The 21,257-nt window shown below is 38.9% G+C and overlaps 1 protein-coding gene across 3 annotated transcripts in view; it reads right to left on the minus strand.

Annotated features, from left to right (window-relative positions):
* Window positions 1-21,257, minus strand: part of bnl (fibroblast growth factor branchless) — a 278,176-nt gene that overhangs the window by 185,137 nt on the left and 71,782 nt on the right. The window lies entirely within an intron of this gene.

Here is a 21,257-nt window from a genome sequence, read left to right on the forward strand (position 1 = left end):
AATGCGCACAAATAAAGATCTTGATGTTTTGAACGCCTACCGGGTGAGGTGCGGTAATGTAGTTCGCTTGAACCATGTGAACTAGATATAGAATTCCTTCAGTATATAGGCATTTGGTTTTTGATCCAAGAACAGCCGGCAATGTATTGAGAATTTGGCGCTAATGTTTGTAGTTGCTTAATCTTTTTTCCTACCTACGCTGATAGCCTTGAGAGGCTGTTTCAGCTTCTCCTTGACGTGTAGGTGAGCTCACGGGGCTTAAACCGGGAGTACTGCTAAAACTGGCCCTAGCAAGAGCAGTGCTTCGTAGAATCTACCACCGGATCGGAAACGCCACCCACTGAGAAGATCCGGCGAGAAACTCAGTGGGCTGTGTCTATGGGTTTAGCTTGATCAATATAATATATAGTTTATAGTAGTTTATGATTGGCAGCGGCTTGGCTCTTGTCATTGCTGAAGTCCATGGGCTGCGGTACCCATTCACCATCAGGTGGGCCGTATGCTCGTCTGCCTAAGAGGGCAATAAAAAAAAATAAAAAAAAGGAATCGACGCTTAACTAGTAATACCGGGCAAGTTGAAATCGCTTGGTAAAATTGTGAATATCTTCAAAGAACTTTTCTGATTTACATGAATATATAAGCGATCTAAGCGCTATTAAGTTTGCAGTCTCATGAAATTTTAGACTGCTTAGTCGATGATGCTGGGAATGGTTATTCGAATCGCGACGCATCAACGTACTGAAAAATCGAAAACGAAATGCTAAAATAATGCAGATGCTACAATTTTCTTCAGTATTCACCAGTCTACGATTCATTATCTTTACGTGAAGCAAAAACTTTGTATCCCTTTTTACGAAAATTGCGCGGACGGAGGAGTATGAAATTTTCCACACTTATAGAGAATATAGAGAAGAATGCACAATGCTAATTTTTTTTTTAAATAATGCATAAAAGATACATTAAATTAATAAAGAAAACATTACACACACTACATACCATGTATTTGACGCACATACGCATGCATACTATTTATTGTCAAACTTTTGTTCTTGACCTCTGTTGTCAAATTGAGATTAAATATTGTTTGTCTCTGTTAATATTTTTTATAGTGTAGTCTTGGCGAAATTTGTGATTATAGAAGTATAAAATACAATCATAATAGTGTACAAACTTACAATTCCAATTAATTATAGTCGCATTTCGACTATTGCGGGACCTCTAGTTAAGATAACTTTCTGACTTGTTTCGAATACCTTATAGTCTTACGTGTACGTCCACGACAAAAGTGTTATATGTCGACAGATTTTGAACGTCGTGCCGATTACTTTTTATAGAAAATTTGACGGTAACCTGAAAATAATTAACGGCGAATTAAATTTTATAAATGTAATTTTATCAGACCGTATTTATAAGGCTTTAAAATTAATAGAAACTTATTTTAAACATAGCAAAATATGTTCGGAAACGGTTTAAAAAGTTTAAATACAAAGAAACAATTGTCATAATATGTATTTTTATAAGTTTTTCTTTATTTTATATGCGGTTAATAAACTGTCAGCTACGAGATGTGCATCTTAATTTTTTTTATTGAAACCGTCCTCTACAAAATATATGGTAAAGGATGTAGACGCATGATTTTCATACCGCGCAATGTACTTGCAAGGTTCTGACATACTTTTATTAAGTACCCTCGCAAAGAAATGACACTGCCTAATTACCGGCAAGTGTTACTAACAGACTGAGCACCTGCAAGCGTGCGTGTATACATTGGAACATACAAAAAACCGGTTTTTTTAATTAACGATACAAAAAAGGCATTTATCGATCAGATTTCCTTTAAAAATTAACCAGCTCAAGCAAATACAAAAGACGCGTGTCTCTACCCAAAAAAAAAAAACAAAAAAACCGTTATTTTTCTCAAGCGCGTATCGAATTACAAATAATTTAATCGGTTTTCACTTCGTTGCGCGCTCTCTTGAAGTCTCTTGAAAGGCGGCGTACGTTTCATTCAAATAAACCGCTAATGTATTCCGACATTTGCGATGTTAATTAGTGTCGTGGCCCTCGCCGTGCAAGATCAAAGATTAATAAAATTTTATTACTTCAAACCGGGCTCGCTTTGTTGGCGCTTCTTCAAACGAGGCTTGTGGAGAGTATTAAGCGGTAGGCAGCAGCTTGGCTCTGCCTCTGGCATTGCTGAAGTCCATGGGCGACGGTAACCACTCACCATCAGGTGGGCCATATGCTCATCTGCCTATAAGGGAAATAAAAAAAAAAATCCTTGATTGAACTTTTATCCGATCGCTACCAAATTTCACAGGATCATCCGTTGGGTCAATGTGAAGATTTTCAGAAAATTTCATGGAATTCGGTCAAGCCGTTTCGGAGTATATGTCGAACTTACATATATACCGTGCCGTGAAGCAGTAATGCGTTTCGGTTTGAAGGGTGGGGTAGCCGTTGTAACTATACTGAGATTTTAGAACTTGTATCTCAAGGTGGGTGGCGCGTCTACTTTGTAGATGTCTATGGGCTCCAGTAACCACTTAACATCAGGTGGGCTGTGAGCTCGTCCACCCATCTACGCAATAAAAAATAAATAAAAAAAATATACCAACCTTTTTATTGTTTACCTCGGAGGACCTATCTAATACGTAAATGCCGCCACCCTCCTTGAGACACGAGTTTTAAATTTCAGTATTTTACAGTACAGCAGCTGCCCCACCCTTGAAACTGAAACTCATTTTTTCGATTAAAAAAAAATACGCCTTAATTGAAATTGCTTAGCTTGTCAATTACGTAATACACATATAAAATAAAGTTTTAACATTCAATTGCTAATTAGCATAATACACGAAAGGTTTTTATTTTCGATACGAGCATTGAATTAATTTGTTTCTTCTATACTATAATATAATATTATAAAGAGGAAAGATTTGTTTGTTTGTTTGTTTCGAATAGGCTCCGAAACTACTGGACCGATTTGAAAAATTCTTTTTCCATTAGAAGCCGACATTGTCCCTGATGAACATAGGCTACTTTTTTTTCATTTTTTTTTATTTTATTTTTTTGAATTAATGTGTGTTTTAATGTTTCCGAAGCGAAGCGAGGGCGGGTCGCTAGTATTAATATATTCTCACGGTGTGCGTTTCAAAGTATAGAGTAAGTGTTTTGTTTGTGGATTGTGATTGTTTAAATCTTATTCGTCCCGCATTAGTCGAAATTCGACTATAATTAATTGAAACTGTAAGTTCTATAATCACAAATTTCGCCAAGATTACACTATAGAAAAAAAAAAAAAAAAAAAAAAAAAAAGAAAAAAAAAAAAATATATATATATATATATTTCGAGGCGATTGGCCAACCCCACGTGGGGGCTACGGACCGTCGAGGCGGTTTACCCGGTCTTTGATGACTGGGTGAATCGTGGCGAAGGACGTCTCACCTTTCGTCTGGTGCAGGTGCTGACCGGGCACGGATGCTTCGGGAAGTACCTGCGCCGGATAGGGGCTGAGCCGACGACGAGGTGTCACCATTGTGGACACGACCTGGACACGCCGGAGCATACGCTCGCTGTCTGCCCCGCTTGGGAGGTGCAGCGCCGTGTCCTGGTCGCAAAGATAGGACCTGACTTGTCGCTGCCTGGCGTCGTGGCGTCGATGCTTGGCAGCGATGAGTCATGGAAGGCTATGCTCGACTTCTGCGAGTGCACCATCTCGCAGAAGGAGGCGGCGGGGCGAGTGAGGGAAAGCTCTCCTCACTACGCAGAAACCCGCCGCCGCCGAGCAGGGGGTCGGGACCGGGGTCGTATCCGTGACCTGGCCCCCTAAGAGCTAGGGGTCCCACCCGTTTTGTGCGGGGAGAGACCCAGACGTGGGGTGGCGTGCTTGCACGCTCACCCGCAATAGGAAGCCGGGTGATGGCAGACCGCGTTCCCCCGACCGCTCTGGGGGAAGGTGTAACGCGGCGCCATCAAAGCGGGCTCTCGGCCCGCTGAACGAGGGAACCGGTGGTCGTGTCGCTGGCGGCCACCGGTCCGGCGTCCGTGGGACGGTGGGATGGATGTAATGTGCTCTGCGTCAACCCTGTCCCGCCGTTTCAATAGCCCCGACTGGGCTCCGGCCCGGTCCGAGGTAGGGCGCCGGTTGTGAGCGGCAGGAGTTTTTAGTGAGGTTCAACTCCCACATACCCCACCTGCCGCGCGGGTGGGGATCCGGCGATTTTCTCCTGTGGAAAAAAAAAAAAAAAAAAAAATAGAAAAATATTAACAAAGACAAACAATATTTAATCTATTCTCAATTTGACCACAGACGTCAAGAAAAAAAGTTTGACAATAAATAGTATGCATGCGTGTGTGCCTGAAATACATGGTATGTAGTGTGTGTAATGTTTTTTTATTGATTTAATGTATTTTTTAGGCGTAATTAATAAAACAAATTAGCATTCTGCACTCCTGAATATTCTCTATAAGTGTGGGATATTTCATACTCCTCCGTACGCGCAGTTTTCGTAAAAAGGGATACAAAGTTTTTTCTTCACGTATTAATATATAGATGTTTATTGAGAGAGTTGACGCGCTGATTGTTAAGATGTCATTTGCGGGCAAAAGATACGCATTGATTAACAGCGCCAATGTTGTATGATATAGTCGACTTTTCACTAAAACAAATGAAGTTGTCACATTAAAAAAACGTAGCAATCCCGGTCGAAATAAATTACCGATTTGATTTTGTTAAACACATAAAACATTTCGGTTTTAGTGTTTTTAATCAAAAAAAATAACGACAAATTCTCACAATAAATCCTATGAGTCACGATATGCGATATCGTTCTAATGTTTCTAGAACATTTTTAGTAAGCACTTTGAGTTTTATTAAATTAAAAATCCAGTACGTCTCCAGTACTATTCCCAACTGATTGTCTCAAATCTAGAAAGTTGCAAATTTCTTACTTAATTTTTTTACTGGTGGTAGGACCTCTTGTGAGTCCGCGCGGGTAGATACCACCGCTCTGCCTATTTCTGCCGTGAAGCAGTAATGCGTTTCGGTTTGAAGGGTGGGGCGCCGTTGTAACTAGTTATACTGAGACCTTGGAACTAATATCTCATGGTGGGTTACGGCCTTTACTTTTTTTATGTCTATGGGCTCCAGTAACCACTTAACACCAGGTGGGCTGTGAGCTCGTTCACCCATCTAAGCAATAAAAAAAAGTAAAAAAAATACATCACTAGTTCATATTATCCTACAACAGATAGGACAGATACAGATCCATTAGGATCTTTTAACTTGAAACATCTCGAGAATACGGATTGAGGTCTTCAAACTCTTCTGCGAATATGTCAACTAAGTCATTCAATTAACGTTGTTTATAAATTTCGGTAAATTAATGCTTTGAACTAAACCCCACAATTCATGTATTCAAAGGTAACGAGACATGTTTTCCGGGTTTTGTGTTTAAAAAAAAAAAGACGACGTCCACGTGTTGCCACAAACCAGGGCTGTCGGCCAAACAAAATTATTTTAATTGAAAATATTTTCTTTTTGTCACTTTCACCATTCACTAGTTGATCTGACAATCCTATTGGACAATCCTAGAGGGTTGATAATTTTTTAATGGCTTTTAATTATGTTTTTAAAATAAAATGTAACTAAAAGATCAATTTGTCGTCTTCCAGTGACGCTTTTGAGACAAAGCGCGCTTTTTATAAAATAAACTATTTGATGGAAGGAAATACCAAATTCAGTTTGTAATAAATTAAATATTTTTCTAATTTGAAACGAATTTAATTGTAAATTTAAAGTTGTCTCATCTGTTAATATTTTTATAAAATGTAATAATACTCTAACCAAATAATTTGATACTTAAAAAAAATTAACAACAACAAACTATCACATAATAAATAAATTTGTACAATCTAGTGGCCCTACAATGTTTTGCAATCTTTTATTTATCTTGGAACATTACAATGGACTTCGCGCGTCCCACTGTAATACAAACGAGGTGACAAGCCATTTTGTTTCGGCTTCACAAACGAAGGGATTTGCAATACACAAAACATTTCATTCACTAATCTACGCTTCTTAACGCGTTTTATTAGCTTGGTTTTTTTATGATTGAAGGATTACTGGTAACCGGAGGCCTTTCCAGTTTCACCAAGACAGGTGGGCGAGCAAAAGCTCAGCCAGGAGGGGTGGGGGCTGCTTCGCGAATGAACCTACTACCGGATCGGAATCGCGACCCGTTGAGAAGATCTGGCGAGATACTCACCGGGCTGATGCACGAGTTAGGTTGCATGTCGAATTCCTTGCCAAATTCGACGAGTACGGTGCCCGGGATAAATTAGCTTGGATGGTGTATATTATATTTGTGTATGTTTGTTTGTATCTAAAATAATCTTTGACTCGTCATTGTCATTACCTTCAAGACCTACACGCACACAAGACCTACATACAATAATTTAATAGCTTCGCTCTAATATTCTGACACGTGGTAGAAGTGAAACCCTCAAAAATTTTGGCTTCAAGATAATGAGACGAATGTAAAATTTCGGGAAGAGGATAATTGCAGGTTTTATTAATGATCATAGTGATACAAAGTTTGATAATTATTTTACATTTTATTCGTACATATTACATAGATTTATTCAGAATGTATTAAGTATGAATATTAGTTACGAAGCAGAGCACAAAGATAACAACGAATATAAGAAACACTGTATAATTCTTCCTATCTCATTTTCTCCGACGTTAAATCTTATTAATTTATGTGTCTGTCTCTTTTTACGATCGCTTTTTCGTTTCATCGACTTTCAAATCACAACGATGCCAAAGAAGTTTTCATTTCCAAAGAAGAAAATATTTGTTAGTTCGGTTTGCCACTTAAGCGTGTTTCTTGGATTTTAAACTACACGCATATATTATTCATACATTGCTTGAGAGTAAAATAAATTAACACTGTTTTCGTGTAAAATACAACGGCACTTTTTAAGTACAAGTCACATCTTAAAAACAACCAGTGAGTGAAATATTGAATCAATCGCTGCCTATTCTTTAAACGAAAATTTATTCTACAATCCACAACTAAAGCTCACATCAAAGAAAGCCTACAGATAGAAGCGCACGAAATCAATTTACAACATACACTTTTGCCGCGGCTTCGGACACACATCGCTACTTAGAAGCTACCATGTGTTACATCAATCAATTTAATGATTCATTTAAAAGTCAAGTTCAACTTATACGTACTCGTAATAGCAATTTTCGCGGCTTCACAACGCTACCAACTAAAACAGGTTCCCGCAACGGTAACATTTCTCGATGTAACGAAACATAACATTAATGACCATATTTATAAACCACGTAATTGTTCAGATCAATGCTTCGATGCTCTATCGAGGCTTGTTAGATTGTGATGCTCAAATCTTTGTAACTATTAGCCGTTAATGGGTTTCGCGTTATGTTTTAAACGCTTCTCAAACTACCAGCTTCATACATACCATTTCGTACAAAGCACGAGAGTAATGATATACAAGTGAATTTCGGTCATAGACACGGATCCATTAAATCCACTAACTCTAGCATTAGACGCCTACAGCTCTAGCACTTCAGGCTTAGGGACTCTGAGAACTATACTCGTCGAATTCGGTAGAGTTCGCCGTGCACTTAACCTATATATTAGTCCGCTGAGTATCTTGCTGGATCTTCTGAACGGGTCGCGATGCCAATCCGGTGGTAGATACTGGTGGTAGGACCTCTTGAGAGCCCATGCGGGTAGGTACCACCACCCTGCCTATTTCTGCCGTGAAGCAGTAATACGTTTCGGTTTGAAGGGTGGGCCAGCCGTTGTTACTATACTTGAGACCTTAGAACTTATATCTCAAGATGGGTGGCGCATTTACGTTGTAGATGTCTATAGGCTCCAGTAATCACTTAAAACCAGGTGGGCTGTGAGCTCGTTCACCCATCTAATAAAAAAAAAAAAGATGCATTCGCAAAGCTCTTGATTTGTTAGGTGTCCTCCTGAGATGCTCGGGCGGCTGTTAGCAAACCCCTCCTGGCTGAGCCCGTGCTCGCCCACCTGTCCTGGGGAAACTGAAAAGGCCTCCGGGCCACCAGTAATACTTACCTTCTTCAAAAAAAAGTGAATTTCAGTGTCAAAATACATTGAACGGTTACGCGTTAGAGAAGAATTGAATACAAACGTACTAAAAGAAATTCACGAATTTTTTTTTTCAACAAAAACCCTCAATCTTCGCCCACATCATTGCACATCTAAAGTATCTTAACGATTTATAAAAGGAAAACTTAAAGCCCCGCAAAAATAATTTTCCATACAAGGCCTATCACAGAATGTCGCGATACGAACGAAAGTATCAAAACGACGCGATCCTAGTAATATATTCGTCATGGACTCAATAAATCCTTCAGATTAGACTTTCGATTGCTCAAAGGAAAAAAGTCTATATTTACTACGAACTATTTCAAATATTTGCTATGCTAAAATAGCGTGAAGTTAAATGTTGTTGCAAAGTCAGGAACTATAAGGTCGATTCTCGCGTGACACACGTTTTTGCATATCGCGTATCTAAGTGTAGGACGAACAATGCTCTCAGAGTTTTCGCGACTTATTTTTAGATCATAAAACATTTCATTATATCAATATTGTTTGAATTTGATATTTTTCTCAGATAGGCGGATAAGTTTACGGTCAAGCAGACGTTAAGTAGATAAAGAAGCACACCGAAAAAAATTTAAACTTATTTCTCGTCAATATTATTGTGGTGTATTGTAAAATAGTGGGTTTTCTACCCTATTTTCTACATTCATTAATATAATAATATTAAAAAAGGTAAAATTTGAATAGAATTAGAAAACTTACTCGCTTTATTTGAAGAGATACGAATAATCGGAATAATTAGATGTTAGAAGTGGACTAATTAAAATTATGATCAATATATTAAATTTACATATCAATAGGCAAAGACTATAAAGTAGCAACGAAATAAGGTTTTGTACATTTTCCCCTCTGCCTTTAAACTGATTTTCTTTCTTTTTTTTATTTTGAAAAGCCTTAGTGTTGTCTGCTTTTACAAGAAAATGTAAAAACAAAAAAAAGGAAGAATATCTAAGTTTTGAAAAATTTCGTTTATATCTCAATTTTCAACCAATAAACGAATATCAGTACCTACTTTATAAACCTCAGGTATTTTTAGCAGACTTTAAAAAAGAGCAGTTTCTCAATTACACTGTAATTACTTTATGTTAAAAATTGGTATTATGTAACTGAATCTTAGCACTGCGCGAGTACCTACTGGAAAAATAACTATTAATTAAATAAACTTTTTATTATTATTATTTTTTTATTGCCTAATTGGGTGGACGATCTCACAGCCCACCTGGTGTTAAGTGGTTACCGGAGCCCATAGACATCTACAATGTAAATGCGCTACCCACCTTGAGATACAAGTTCTAAGGTCTCAACTATAGTTACAACGGCTGCCCTACCCTTCAAACCGAAACGCATTACTGCTTCACGGCAGAAATAGGCGGGGCGGTGGTACCTACCCGTGCGGACTCACAAGAGGTCCTGCCACCAGTATTATTATTATTATTATTATTGTAATTACATTATTTCCTTCGTTTTGAATAATTTCCAGTTACTCGTGGTCACGGACGATCAATCATCAGATAAAATTAAATCGCAAAGAAAATTTTAATTATCAGAACGACCCGCGAAAACCTTAATCAGTTATCAAAGACCGAATCCAGTTTCGCTTTCTACTAAGAAATTTCTTTAAGCACACTCAAATATCTTCCCGTTAAGAGATTCCCAGTTTGGATATAACGGACTCGCATCTGCGTCATTACAATGCTAACATATTCATTGCACAACGCGTGACATCGATCGAAATGAAAAAAAAAACCGTAATTACCTGTAGGGCTGTCGAGCGCTACTATTTATTTACTTTCTCGAGATACTACAGAAACTATGCAACACAAAGTATTATATAAGCCAAGGTATTTTTTTATTTATTTGAGGACGGTATTCAAGGGTATGGAATGAGCTCCACGGTGTTTCCCGAGCGCTATGACCTTCTTCAAACGAGGCTTGTGGAGAGTATTAAGCGGTAGGCAGCGGCTTGGCTCTACCCATGGCATTGCTGAATTTCATGGGCGACAGTAACCACTCACCATCAGGTGGGCTGTCTGCGTATAAGGGCAATAAAAAAAAATGTGAGAATGATTTGATGTAAGATCGCTAAACACCACATAGTCATTAATGGCGTTCTCTTAAAATCTTAATGTGAGTATAACGTGTTTTGACTAAAATACGTCATTATTATTTTTTTCGGAGAAATCTGGTAATTTAGTATCTATCCATGTATCAGTACATAGCATTCGCATATTTAAAACAAGCTCAACCTAGTTTGATTTAAAAAAAATAGATAACACGCGTCTAACTGCCATCCCTAAAACAAAGTCAGTGGCTAAAATCTATGGAGAATTTAAAGTTATAAATTCTTGAAAGATATTACATAACGATTTTCCGTAAATCGTCTCATAAAATATTAATTCAACATCTTAGGGTCAATCTGATGGCGAGTAGGAGAAGTTTAGCAAAAAGAAGGACCACAACTCTCCGAAGAAGTCTCTGGTTTCACGACAACTAACAAATCGGATGATGGTCAACCTTGCTTCTTTGAGTTGTTTCCAAATGTAGCATAACTATTACCGATTTAAAAAGATGGAAGCCCTTTGGTAAATACTGAGAAATTGGAATACCTAATCTTTGTTGTTTAAAGGACATGTCTTGAAGTTACTCTCGTGTCGTTTCTAGAATTAAATTTTAAGTCGTCTTGGCCTAAAGGGTAAGACGTCCTTGTAATTACACTGAGACCTTAGAACTTATATCTCAAGGTAGGTAAGTCAGTGAGATGTGTTTATGGGTTAATTTACTCGTCGAGCCCTTCGTCGCAAGCGACGGGTTCGACGAGGACGGTGACGGTAATGAATCGGGAGGATCCGTAATGACGAGGCAACAACATTTAAAATTAAAACCGAATTATCAATAAATTTTATCCTTTTTATCCTGTAGTTTCTGGTCGGAATATTGGAGCTAAGTTATAAAATTATTATATCGTCAACGCTTCTTGAGGCGTGAGCTATTTTTTCAGGTTGGTCACCACTTAACACCAGGTAAGCTGTGAGCTCGTCCACCCATCTAAGCAATAAAAAAATCGTTGTTTTATACCATTTCAAAACTCATTAAGCTATAAGCAACTTTATCACAAACAATTTACATTTCAAACTATCTTATCACCGAAATACCATCTTATCGTTCACACGGAATTTTTACCTCAATTAATTTCCTAGTAATACAACTGATAGTAATTACTGCAGTATCCTATCTGAATTGTTGATCTTTGATAGCCTCGTTCACTGCGGTTTCGAACTTTGATCATAAGCATCGAAGACCGACCGCATTATTCTAAGTGCAGCCATTACAATGAAAATGAATACTGAATAGAGTAGCTTTGATTTCTGTGGAAATCTCAATTGCGTTATACAAGTCGTCGTGGCCTAAAGGATAAGACGTCCGGTGCATTCGTGTTGAGCGATGCACCGGTGTTCGAATCCCGCAGGCGGGTACCAATTTTTCTAATGAAATACGTACTCAACAAATGTTCACGATTCACTTCCACGGTGAAGGAATAACTACGTGTAATAAAAAAAAATCAAACCCGCAAATTTTAATTTGCGTAATTACTGGAGGTAGGACCTCTTGTGAGTTCGCACGAGTTGGTACCACCACCCTGCCCATTTCTGCGGCGAAGCAGTAATGCGTTTCGGTTTAAAGGGTGGGACAGCCGTTGTAACTATACTTGTGACCTTAGAACTTATATCTCAAGGTGGGTGGCGCATTTACGTTGTAGATGTCTATGAGCTCCATTAACCACTTAACACCAGGTGGGCTGTGAGCTCTTCCACCCATCTAAGCAATAAAAAATAAAATTTTCTCCTTGTAGGGTCGCTTTTTCGTTTAGTCGCGTTTCAAATAAATTTATTAATTGTGAAAATATTTTAATTAGTTGACAACCTTAATTCAAATTTACACAGTGCATATAAGCCGGAAGCGCAACTATGACAAACTAAAACCATTTAGAGTACTCGCCGGAAAGAGCATCAAAAGATTTGATTGTGGGGCCGTTTTTTTTGTTAAGAAATACCTACTCTTCCTGGTCTTCGCGTGTTCGTAAGTTCAGGCACGTATAAGTATTAGTTACGGCTACCAGTTGTTTGTTAGATTTCAGGATGCAAAACGATTCGACCTCCTCCACTAACCTCTTAACAACACATCAATCGCTTCATCATCTTGCTTATCTGCAATAGTTTTTGCCCGCGACTTTGCCCACGTGGTATAGTTACTTTGGCATATATCTACTTATAGCGTAACCTCTCAAAAAATACCCGATTTTCAAACATTATTTATTGTTGCTCCGCTTGGTTATATTGGTCCTATTGGTCTTAGCTTGATGTTAGCCTATAGCCTTCCTCAATAAACGAGCTATCTGACAATGAAAGAATTTTTCAAATCGGACCAGTAGTTCCTGAGATTAGCGCGTTCAAACAAACAAGCAAACTCTTCAGCTTTATAATATTGGTATAGATTTAAAATACGCTGACCATTAAATTTGGTCTTAATCCAACAAATTACACTACTGACCAAACATTTTGCTGCAGTCCATAAGCATTATAAGGTGGCAACGATTTTTAAAATATAAGAGCCCACAAATATGTACCATTAACTCAAGTAACCTTGCCACAAAGCATTTTTTTTTTTTTGTTCCTACCTAAGCTGAGAGCCTTGAGAGGCTATTTCAGCGTAGCCCTAACTTTTGTAGGTGAGCTCACGGGGCTCAAACCTGATGACGTTGCTAACACGAACCCTAGCAAGAGCCGTGCTTCGCAGAATCTACCACCGGATCGGAAACGCGACCCACTGAGAAGATCCGGCGAGAAACTCAGTGGGCTGTGTCTGAGAGTTAATTTACTCGTCGAGCCCTTCGTCGCAAGCGACGGGTTCGACGAGAACGGTGACCGGTGCTTGAAGTACCTAGAAGCACCGTTAGTGGATCGGGAGGATCCGAGATGACGTGTTTTGGGCGACGTCGACTGCTTTCCATTCTGTCCGCAGGATCGGGAATGTAGTTACCGGCGGCCACGATGAGAGGGTTCTCGTGTCGTGCCGCTTTATCGAAGTGGCGCATCGACGCCGACTGTAGATACTTACTGATGGACTCTAAGTCCAGGTCGTCATGGAGGTCGACGTTCCTGACGAACCACGGGGCTCCGACGGCTATCCTGCAAAAACGGGATTGAATAATTTGGAATGATTTTAAGTGAGTGCGGGCCGCGTGAGCGAACACTACACTCGCATAGGTCATGACGGGGCGTATGCAAGTTTTGTAGAGTGTCACCTTATTTCTAAGGGACATTTTACTTCGCCTACATATCATCGGGTAGAGACGTCCTAGAATGAAGGCGGCACGGTCGCGTACCGTCTTGATTTGAATGCTTTGTGGCATGTTGTTATGTATATGTATATATGTCTGTGTATTTCCGTCAAGTAATTATGTTCATACATAATAAAATCCTTATGCTTATGGGAAAGAGAGAGAGAAAGAGAGAATACTCTAATGCCAATGAATTCTCCATCTCATGTCGCAAAGTGGTATTAGAAAGCTAGGAAACCCAAAGGATCATTACTTTAATACATCACTGGCCTAAATATTTTACCTGTCATTGATAACAACACTTTTCCTCACTTCCTACCAGCAATTTCCTCGGTCCAACCTCTCGATCCCCCTTCGACGTTAGCAAATCTATTTCGCTACCCGCAACAACGTGAGCCGCTCATACTGCGTTGCGTTAAAAGTCATATTTCCTTGTAACGGATATGAAATGACTGCATAAAGCCATTTGCATTTATGCGTCTTGTCTTGTAGTAAGATTATATCAATTAGAGTTTATTGAGAGCTATTTGGCAGTGATTGTACCGCTAGTGATGTTACTCACTTGCACAGAGATACCTACTGTGAGAAAATATTTGTATTATGATCAAAAACAATCATGATATAATCTTACGAGTCAGCCGATTTTAGTAAACTTAAGATCGGTAAATTAATTTCTGGGTTCATCTGTGTTCAGAAGGTTATCGAAGGTTGGGGTCATCAAATATGATTCATCTTCTATCTCTATATATAAAAATGAATTGCTGTTCCTTAGTCTTGCTAAAACTCGAGAACGGCTGGACCGATTTGGCTAATTTTGGTCTTGTATTATTTGTGGAAGTCCAGAGAAGGCTTAAAAGGTAGATAAATATGAAAATGCTCGGAATTAAACAAAAATATCAATTTTGTTTTTCCTTTGAAGTGTCCCCCATCGGACGGATTCCTTTTGTTTGTTTTAAGTTTATTTTATACAAAAGTTTAGGTCTTTTATTTATCGATTGAGGCACTACGAAGTCTGCCGGGTCAGCTAGTTTGTTCATAAAAAAATCATAAGGTATTTTACTGGTGGCGCGTATTGTGAACCCAACAGGTAACTACCATCCTGGCTATTTCTGTCGCGAAGCAGGCATGGGTTCCTTTTTCAAAAGACGAACAGCCGTTATACAATGCATTAAGATCAGAATCTCATAATGCAGGTGGTGGCTTTCACGTTGTGATATCTATGGACGCCACCACTTCAGACCAGTAGTCTTATCTAGAGTCAACTTATCTAGAGCATGAAGATGTCGATTTTTTTTCTCTACCTTATCGCTGATGGTCGAATTAGAGATTCTAGCTACGGTCGGTCGGGTAGGTGGGCTTACGGGCTTAATCTGAGATAATTTTCTCACACCAGCCCTAGCAAAAGCAGTACTTCGCTGATTCTACCACCGAATCGTAATCGCGATCCACTGAGAAGATCCGGCGAGAAACTTATTGGGTGATGATAATAATCTTTTATTTTTATTTTATTGCTTACATGGGTGGACGAGCTTACAGCCCACCTGGTGTTAAGTGATTACTGGAGCCTATAGACATCTACAACGTAAATGCGCCAAACACCTTGAGATATAAATTCTAAAGTCTCAACTATAGTTACTACGGCTGCCCCACCCTTCAAACCGAAACGCATCACTGCTTCATGGCAGAAATAAGCAGGGTGGTGGTACCTACTCGCGCGGACTCACAAGAGGTCCTACCACCAGTAATCTCTAAACTGAAAAACAAAATGGCGTTAAATTCTTTTAATCGCGTACTATTAACGTAAAATTTTGCTCACAGAATACCTATTTTACAATTATACGTTACGGCCTAAAGGGTAGGATAGCCTGTAGTCCTATAGAATTGAAGCTTTGATCTTATAACTCATGGCACCTTCGATAGCCGCTACACAGTGACGTTAAAAAAAAAACATCAAAATCGACTTCGATGAGTAATAATAATAATAATAAACATTTATTCCAAACACAAATTAAGTACAAAAAATAAATAAAAAGATAACAAAAATAACGAGGCTTGGAAACGGTTACCGGCTCAGCAATGCCTAACAGTAACGTATGAGTATTTTATTTACCAACAACGTGCCTAAAGAATGCCGAGTGCATTTCTCGTGTCATTACACATTCGAATACCTAGTACTTCGCGTGTACTTAGTGTCGATACAATCGAATGATCGGGTTACGTTTGATTACAATCGTAATAATGTTCAAGGCATTGCACGATACTAGCGCGCGGTAGCAAAAAGAACAAATATCTGATTGTAACATTTGAATTTCGATTGTACTGTGTGATTAAATTTTGTTCCATTGATTTTCAAAATATTCTTGTTCTATTTGTTTTTTTAAATTGTTTTGATCGGTAATTTAAAATAATAATAAAAAAATAACAGACCGATTCCTTGTCTGGTTTAGATTTCAAATTTAGAATTCTCGTTGTCCGTTTGAAAATTCTGATTTTTAATAGAATGAACATAAACATTTACAGAATGTATTCTATATTTTTTTTAAAAAAGAGTCACATTACTTTTTTTTAAATACAGCCCCAGTACCAATGCAATTGAGACTTCAATTTTAGGCATCAAGAGCTTTCGCGATGTGGCGCCTAGGACTTATCGAGTTCATCGTGAGCTCGTACACTTAGCTAATAAAAACTAAAGTTCAAGGCTCTACTGAACTTTTCAATCGTAACATTGCGTTAGTTAAAAAGCATTGAGTAACGATCGCTTGCCCCGTTACAAGTTGCTTCACCCGACCTCACAATCGCGATACAAACAAACAACAGTAGCAGCACGAACGTAATGGACATAGCGATCGCTATCGTCATACGGAGCTGTGCGTTATTATTTATTCGCCTACACAGACGTCTCTGTGTTTCTATTGATCCTATGGTTAGGCCTTAAGGATACCTTCTGACATCTTCCACAAAACACCTCCTTCACCTTAACCTCGTCCTAAAGAGGGTGGTGGAATTGACATTGTAATCTAATCTACAACTAACTAGTGTGAAAAGGTTAAATAACTGCGTTCAAATTTAAAAAAAAAACTGTAGTTCTAATTTATGGTTTGAGTTTCGAATTAAAAATCCATTTTTAAAATTTGTAGTACAGGAATGTTAATAAGCATTATTACCGTTTGTTTATGGACAATCAGAGTGTCAAGTGATATAGAATTAAACTAATTTAAATTTGAACTTCGAATTCCGTTACATAAGTGAAAGAATACGATGCTCATTTTCAATAATCTACCATGTTCGTTATCGAATATGGTAATTTTTTTTTATTATCATTTATATTGGTGGACGAGCTCACGGCCCACCTGGTGATAAGTGATTACCGGAGCCCATAGACATACGTACACAACGTAAATGCGCCACACACTTTGAGACAAGTGTTCTAAGTTGAGACCTTAGAACAGTACAACGGCTGCACCACTGTCTCAACCAGAAACGCATTACTGCTTCAGGGCAGAAATAAGGTACCTACCCTCAAGCTACACACAAATAAAAAAGTAATTTAAATCATTAAAACGACAACTCCATTGTCTCACCATGTCTGATGCTTACAAGCTACGATAAAAATACCAGTTCAGCTTACATGTACCCGTATCTACGTAATAAAAAGCTCCTTTTGCGCTTACGGATTCGAACAACGGACTTTCTTGCCGCGGACCACCGGCACACACACCCGAGGGCGACACAAATCAAAACATCCACAAACAAACGGACAACAATGTGTTATTACGTAATATTAAAAGCTCTATTAGCGTCTCTATGCTGTTATTATCCCGATATTTAGATGTCAAATCTTAATTGTAAGTTAACTTTTTGTTGCCGTATTGTGTAATCAAAAGATAAGAAACTGAAATATCTCAGTAAAATGCGCTATCGATTTATTCAAGTATTGTAATAATTACTATACTAATCATCTTTTTACTGGTGGTAGGAGGTCTTGTGGCTCCACACGGGTAGGTACCACCACCCCACCAATTTCTGCCGTGAAGCCGTAATACGTTTCGGTTTGAAAGGTGGGGCAGCCGTTGTAACTATACTGAGACCTTAGAACTCATGTCTTAAGGTGGGTAACTTAATTTACGCTGTAGATGTCTATGTGCTCCGGTGGCCACTTAACACCACCACCACTTATGGCTTTGGGATTGACGGACCTTTCCTATAGCCACGGATTGTTTGAGGCCTCTTGGTCTCCGGAGGGACTTCGGTTCTCTCTGTATTTTGCACCGTATGTTCCATGACGAAGGCTGAAGGAACCTTTGCCCGTAACACCTGGTCTACGTACATTGAAGGTGCATTTTTGAGATATTTTGCGCCAAGTTCCATCCTGCTTTGCCACAAATTTCCATCTACCTTACTTCGTAAACGCTATGACGTGTCTTCTTGGAACAAGGCTTGAGGAACGCCTGGCTAGAAACTACTGATTCTCATTAGTGACGGTGATGACATACCATCAATAAAATAATACTAACGTCAAGAAATTTCAATTGAAAAACAGGCACTGGTAACTCTGTTGGGCATTAATTGACCTACGACAGAACTTAGTTACTATTATATAGTCATTAAAACAAACAAACAAACAAACAAGCAGATGGTTTTTAAACGTATTTGCCATATGCCTGATTGGACAGATTCGAAAGTCAACAAAACATTTAAATCGATGAAGCAACTATGGACTTGTTATGACGTGATCGTGGATCCAATGGACCAATGCTAGGGCAGATGTTGGCAATTTTTTTTCAATGATAGCCTCATGCCTGGCCCTCCAGTAGTGAAGCCAGAATAGTCGAAGCTACTGGCTGATGTGCAGGCAAAAACAAGGGTCTTAACCAAAACAATTGAATTAGGTATATAAGTATTTAATATTTCGTTTCTGTAAACGCTACTTTCGATTTGCTTAGCATCAAATTCTGAAAATTGAAGTTTAAGTTCAGCCCTTAGTTTGATAAATACTATTGTTACATAAAAACCAGTTTAATTTCGTCTACACACCGTCTAGCGTAGTCAAAACAGATTTTATGTTAATCTCAAAATGGCGAACATTTTTAATGTGCTCTTATATTGGAACCGGTTCTTTTGTTTTAAATAACTAAAACAGAATTCTTTCGTGTCTGGTGATTTACATTGAGAATAAATTTAATTAGGTTACATTAGTGTGTTTAGAATTACGAATTTGACATAGCTTTTTAACTTAATTACGAAATAATATATGACGACGAGAGGCTGGTTCCATGGTGTTTTTAAAATGGTGACGTCAGCGTTGCTGAGGCCCTTCTCTTCATCATTATCATTGCCTTCCATAGTGACAGTAGTTAAGACTCGCTTTTCCAATGAATACGATTTATTACATTTCAAGTGTACAGCGATAACAGCAGAGAGCTCCGCCTCGGTCGGCTGCTCGCGTCGGAATGTTTCGTGCGACAATAGTCACTCGTATTTATAGTAGAAAGCGGGGGTAGCTTAGTCACGAATTCTATTGAAAACCGTCTTAAACAGTTTTTGACATACGTAACGTTAAGGAAACAGTTAACTTTAACTATATTTAGTTAACTAAATAGTGGCGTTGTGTCGACATAATATACTCGTAGTTTAATAACATAAATATAAATGTAAACTTGGTTACTTTGGTCACATTGCTCGGCGGCCACCAGACAACCTTGAAAAATTGACTGTGGTGGGCAAGGTAGAAAGGAAAAGACCTGCTGGCCGGCCACAAACCGTTGGTCAGATCAGATAGCTGCACTCACTGGACTCTCTGTTGCGACCGCCCTGAGAGGAGCCAAAAACCGAAGGAAATGGAAGCTGATACAAAGAACCACGAAGGGCTTTCAGGGACACGACCTTCAGCAATTAAGTATGCAACTAAGAAGAAGAAGAAGAAGAAGAAATGTGAACAAATCACACACGGTCATCCGGCCCCAATTTAGGATTTCCTGCGCTACAGATACCAGAGACTGACATACATACTTATATGCGTTTTCTAATTAAATACTTATTTTAACAATGTTTTTATTCCTTATATCGTGGTAGTTTTTCGTGGAACATGGAACACGCATGATATCTGGTAGTTTTTTTAACGCTAGGTAATCCGTTTACGAATTGTACCGAGGAAGATCGAAGTAATACTTTTCTTCCTATTCCTCCCAGGAGACCACGTCTTGAGAAAGGCGCACGAGAAGCGTGACGTGAGTCACGCAAGACCCGCAAGTTTTTTTCTCCTACCTATGCTGATAGCCTTGAGTGGCTATATTAGCGTGTAGGTGAGCTCTCGGGGCTCAAACCGGAGGTGTTGCTAACACTGGCCCTAGCAAGAGCAGTGCTTCGCAGAATCTACGACCGGATCGGAAACGCGACCCACTCAGAAGATCCGGTGAGAAACTCAGTGAGTCAGCTAGACCCGCAAGGCAAGTGGTACTTATCTGCGTAATACTTGCCTTATACTGCTAAGAAGCACTAACATAGCGACATTGTTTGAATCGAGTACTCTAGGAGTCGTATTTTTTTTTTTTTTTTTTTCGGGCCGGGGGCCTAACCTCCTACGAGGTCCCCGCGCCTAGGGGGCGCGCGGGGTATGTGAGACTCTAGGAGTCGTAGCCCTTAACTTGAGATCAGTACATCTAAGGAGCTCCCGGTCTAAGATGAAGTGAAAGTTTTAAAAGAATAGTTTTAAATTTCGGTTTCATTAATGGGCTGAATGAATCTGTAAGCTGTGTACATCTGGCAACGTAACTCATCACTATTTTATAAAATTTCGTTGCCTTAAAAAACGGGTGTTTATACCGCCATATTTAAATGCGATCACAATTCATTCGCAAACTTGTTTTGCATAATTTAATTTCGTTTCTTTAATTTTATGATTTAAAATAAAAACATAGATTTAATGCATTCAACACGCGTAACAAATAAAAGTGAATGCCTCCAAATAAAATGTTACGATCGTTTAGATTTTTATGGATTTAATAAATTTACGCGCCAATAATGTCGATTAAAAAGTTTTTTATTGCACTGTTAAAACGTGACTGACCACTGCGGTGCTGCGATACGTATTGTAAAATTCTTCCTTTGTTTTTGTGTGAATTTGATAGGCCCAGAGAAATGTATATTCTATCAGCCTATCCTCGCGAACCTCAATAGGTCGTCGGTCCGTCTTGTGGTTTTTATTTTTTTATTGCTTAGGTGGGTGGACGAGCTCACAACCCACCTGTTATTAAGTAGTTACTGGAGCCTATAGAATCTGCAACGTAAATGCGCCACCCACCTTGAGATATAAGTTCTAAGGTCACAGTAAAGTTACAACGGCTGGCCCACCCTTCAAACCGAAACGCATTACTGCTTCACGGCAGAAATAGGCAGGGTGGTGGTACCTACCCGCGCGGACTCACAAGAGGTCCTACCACCAGTAAAATCAATTGCCACCCACCTTGAGATATAACTAAGGTCTCAGTATAGTTACAACGGCTATAGTTACAACCGAAACGCATTACTACTTCATTCAGAAAATAGGTGGTACCTACCCGTGCGGAGTCAGAAGAGGTCCTGCCACCAGTAAAAGTGGTACCGTGGTAAGAGATCTTGAACACACCAAAGAAATTGATGTGATATAATGCAATGCTGATCTTTGGCAAACGAAAAACAAACGGACTTCCTTCTCTATCTGTTTAATGATTGTAGTAATACTAACCAGTGTTTTTAGAGAGATAAA

This window comes from Bombyx mandarina, chromosome 07 (genome assembly GCF_030267445.1).
Source record: "Bombyx mandarina strain Sakado chromosome 07, ASM3026744v2".
NCBI classification, from domain to species: Eukaryota; Metazoa; Arthropoda; class Insecta; order Lepidoptera; family Bombycidae; genus Bombyx; species Bombyx mandarina.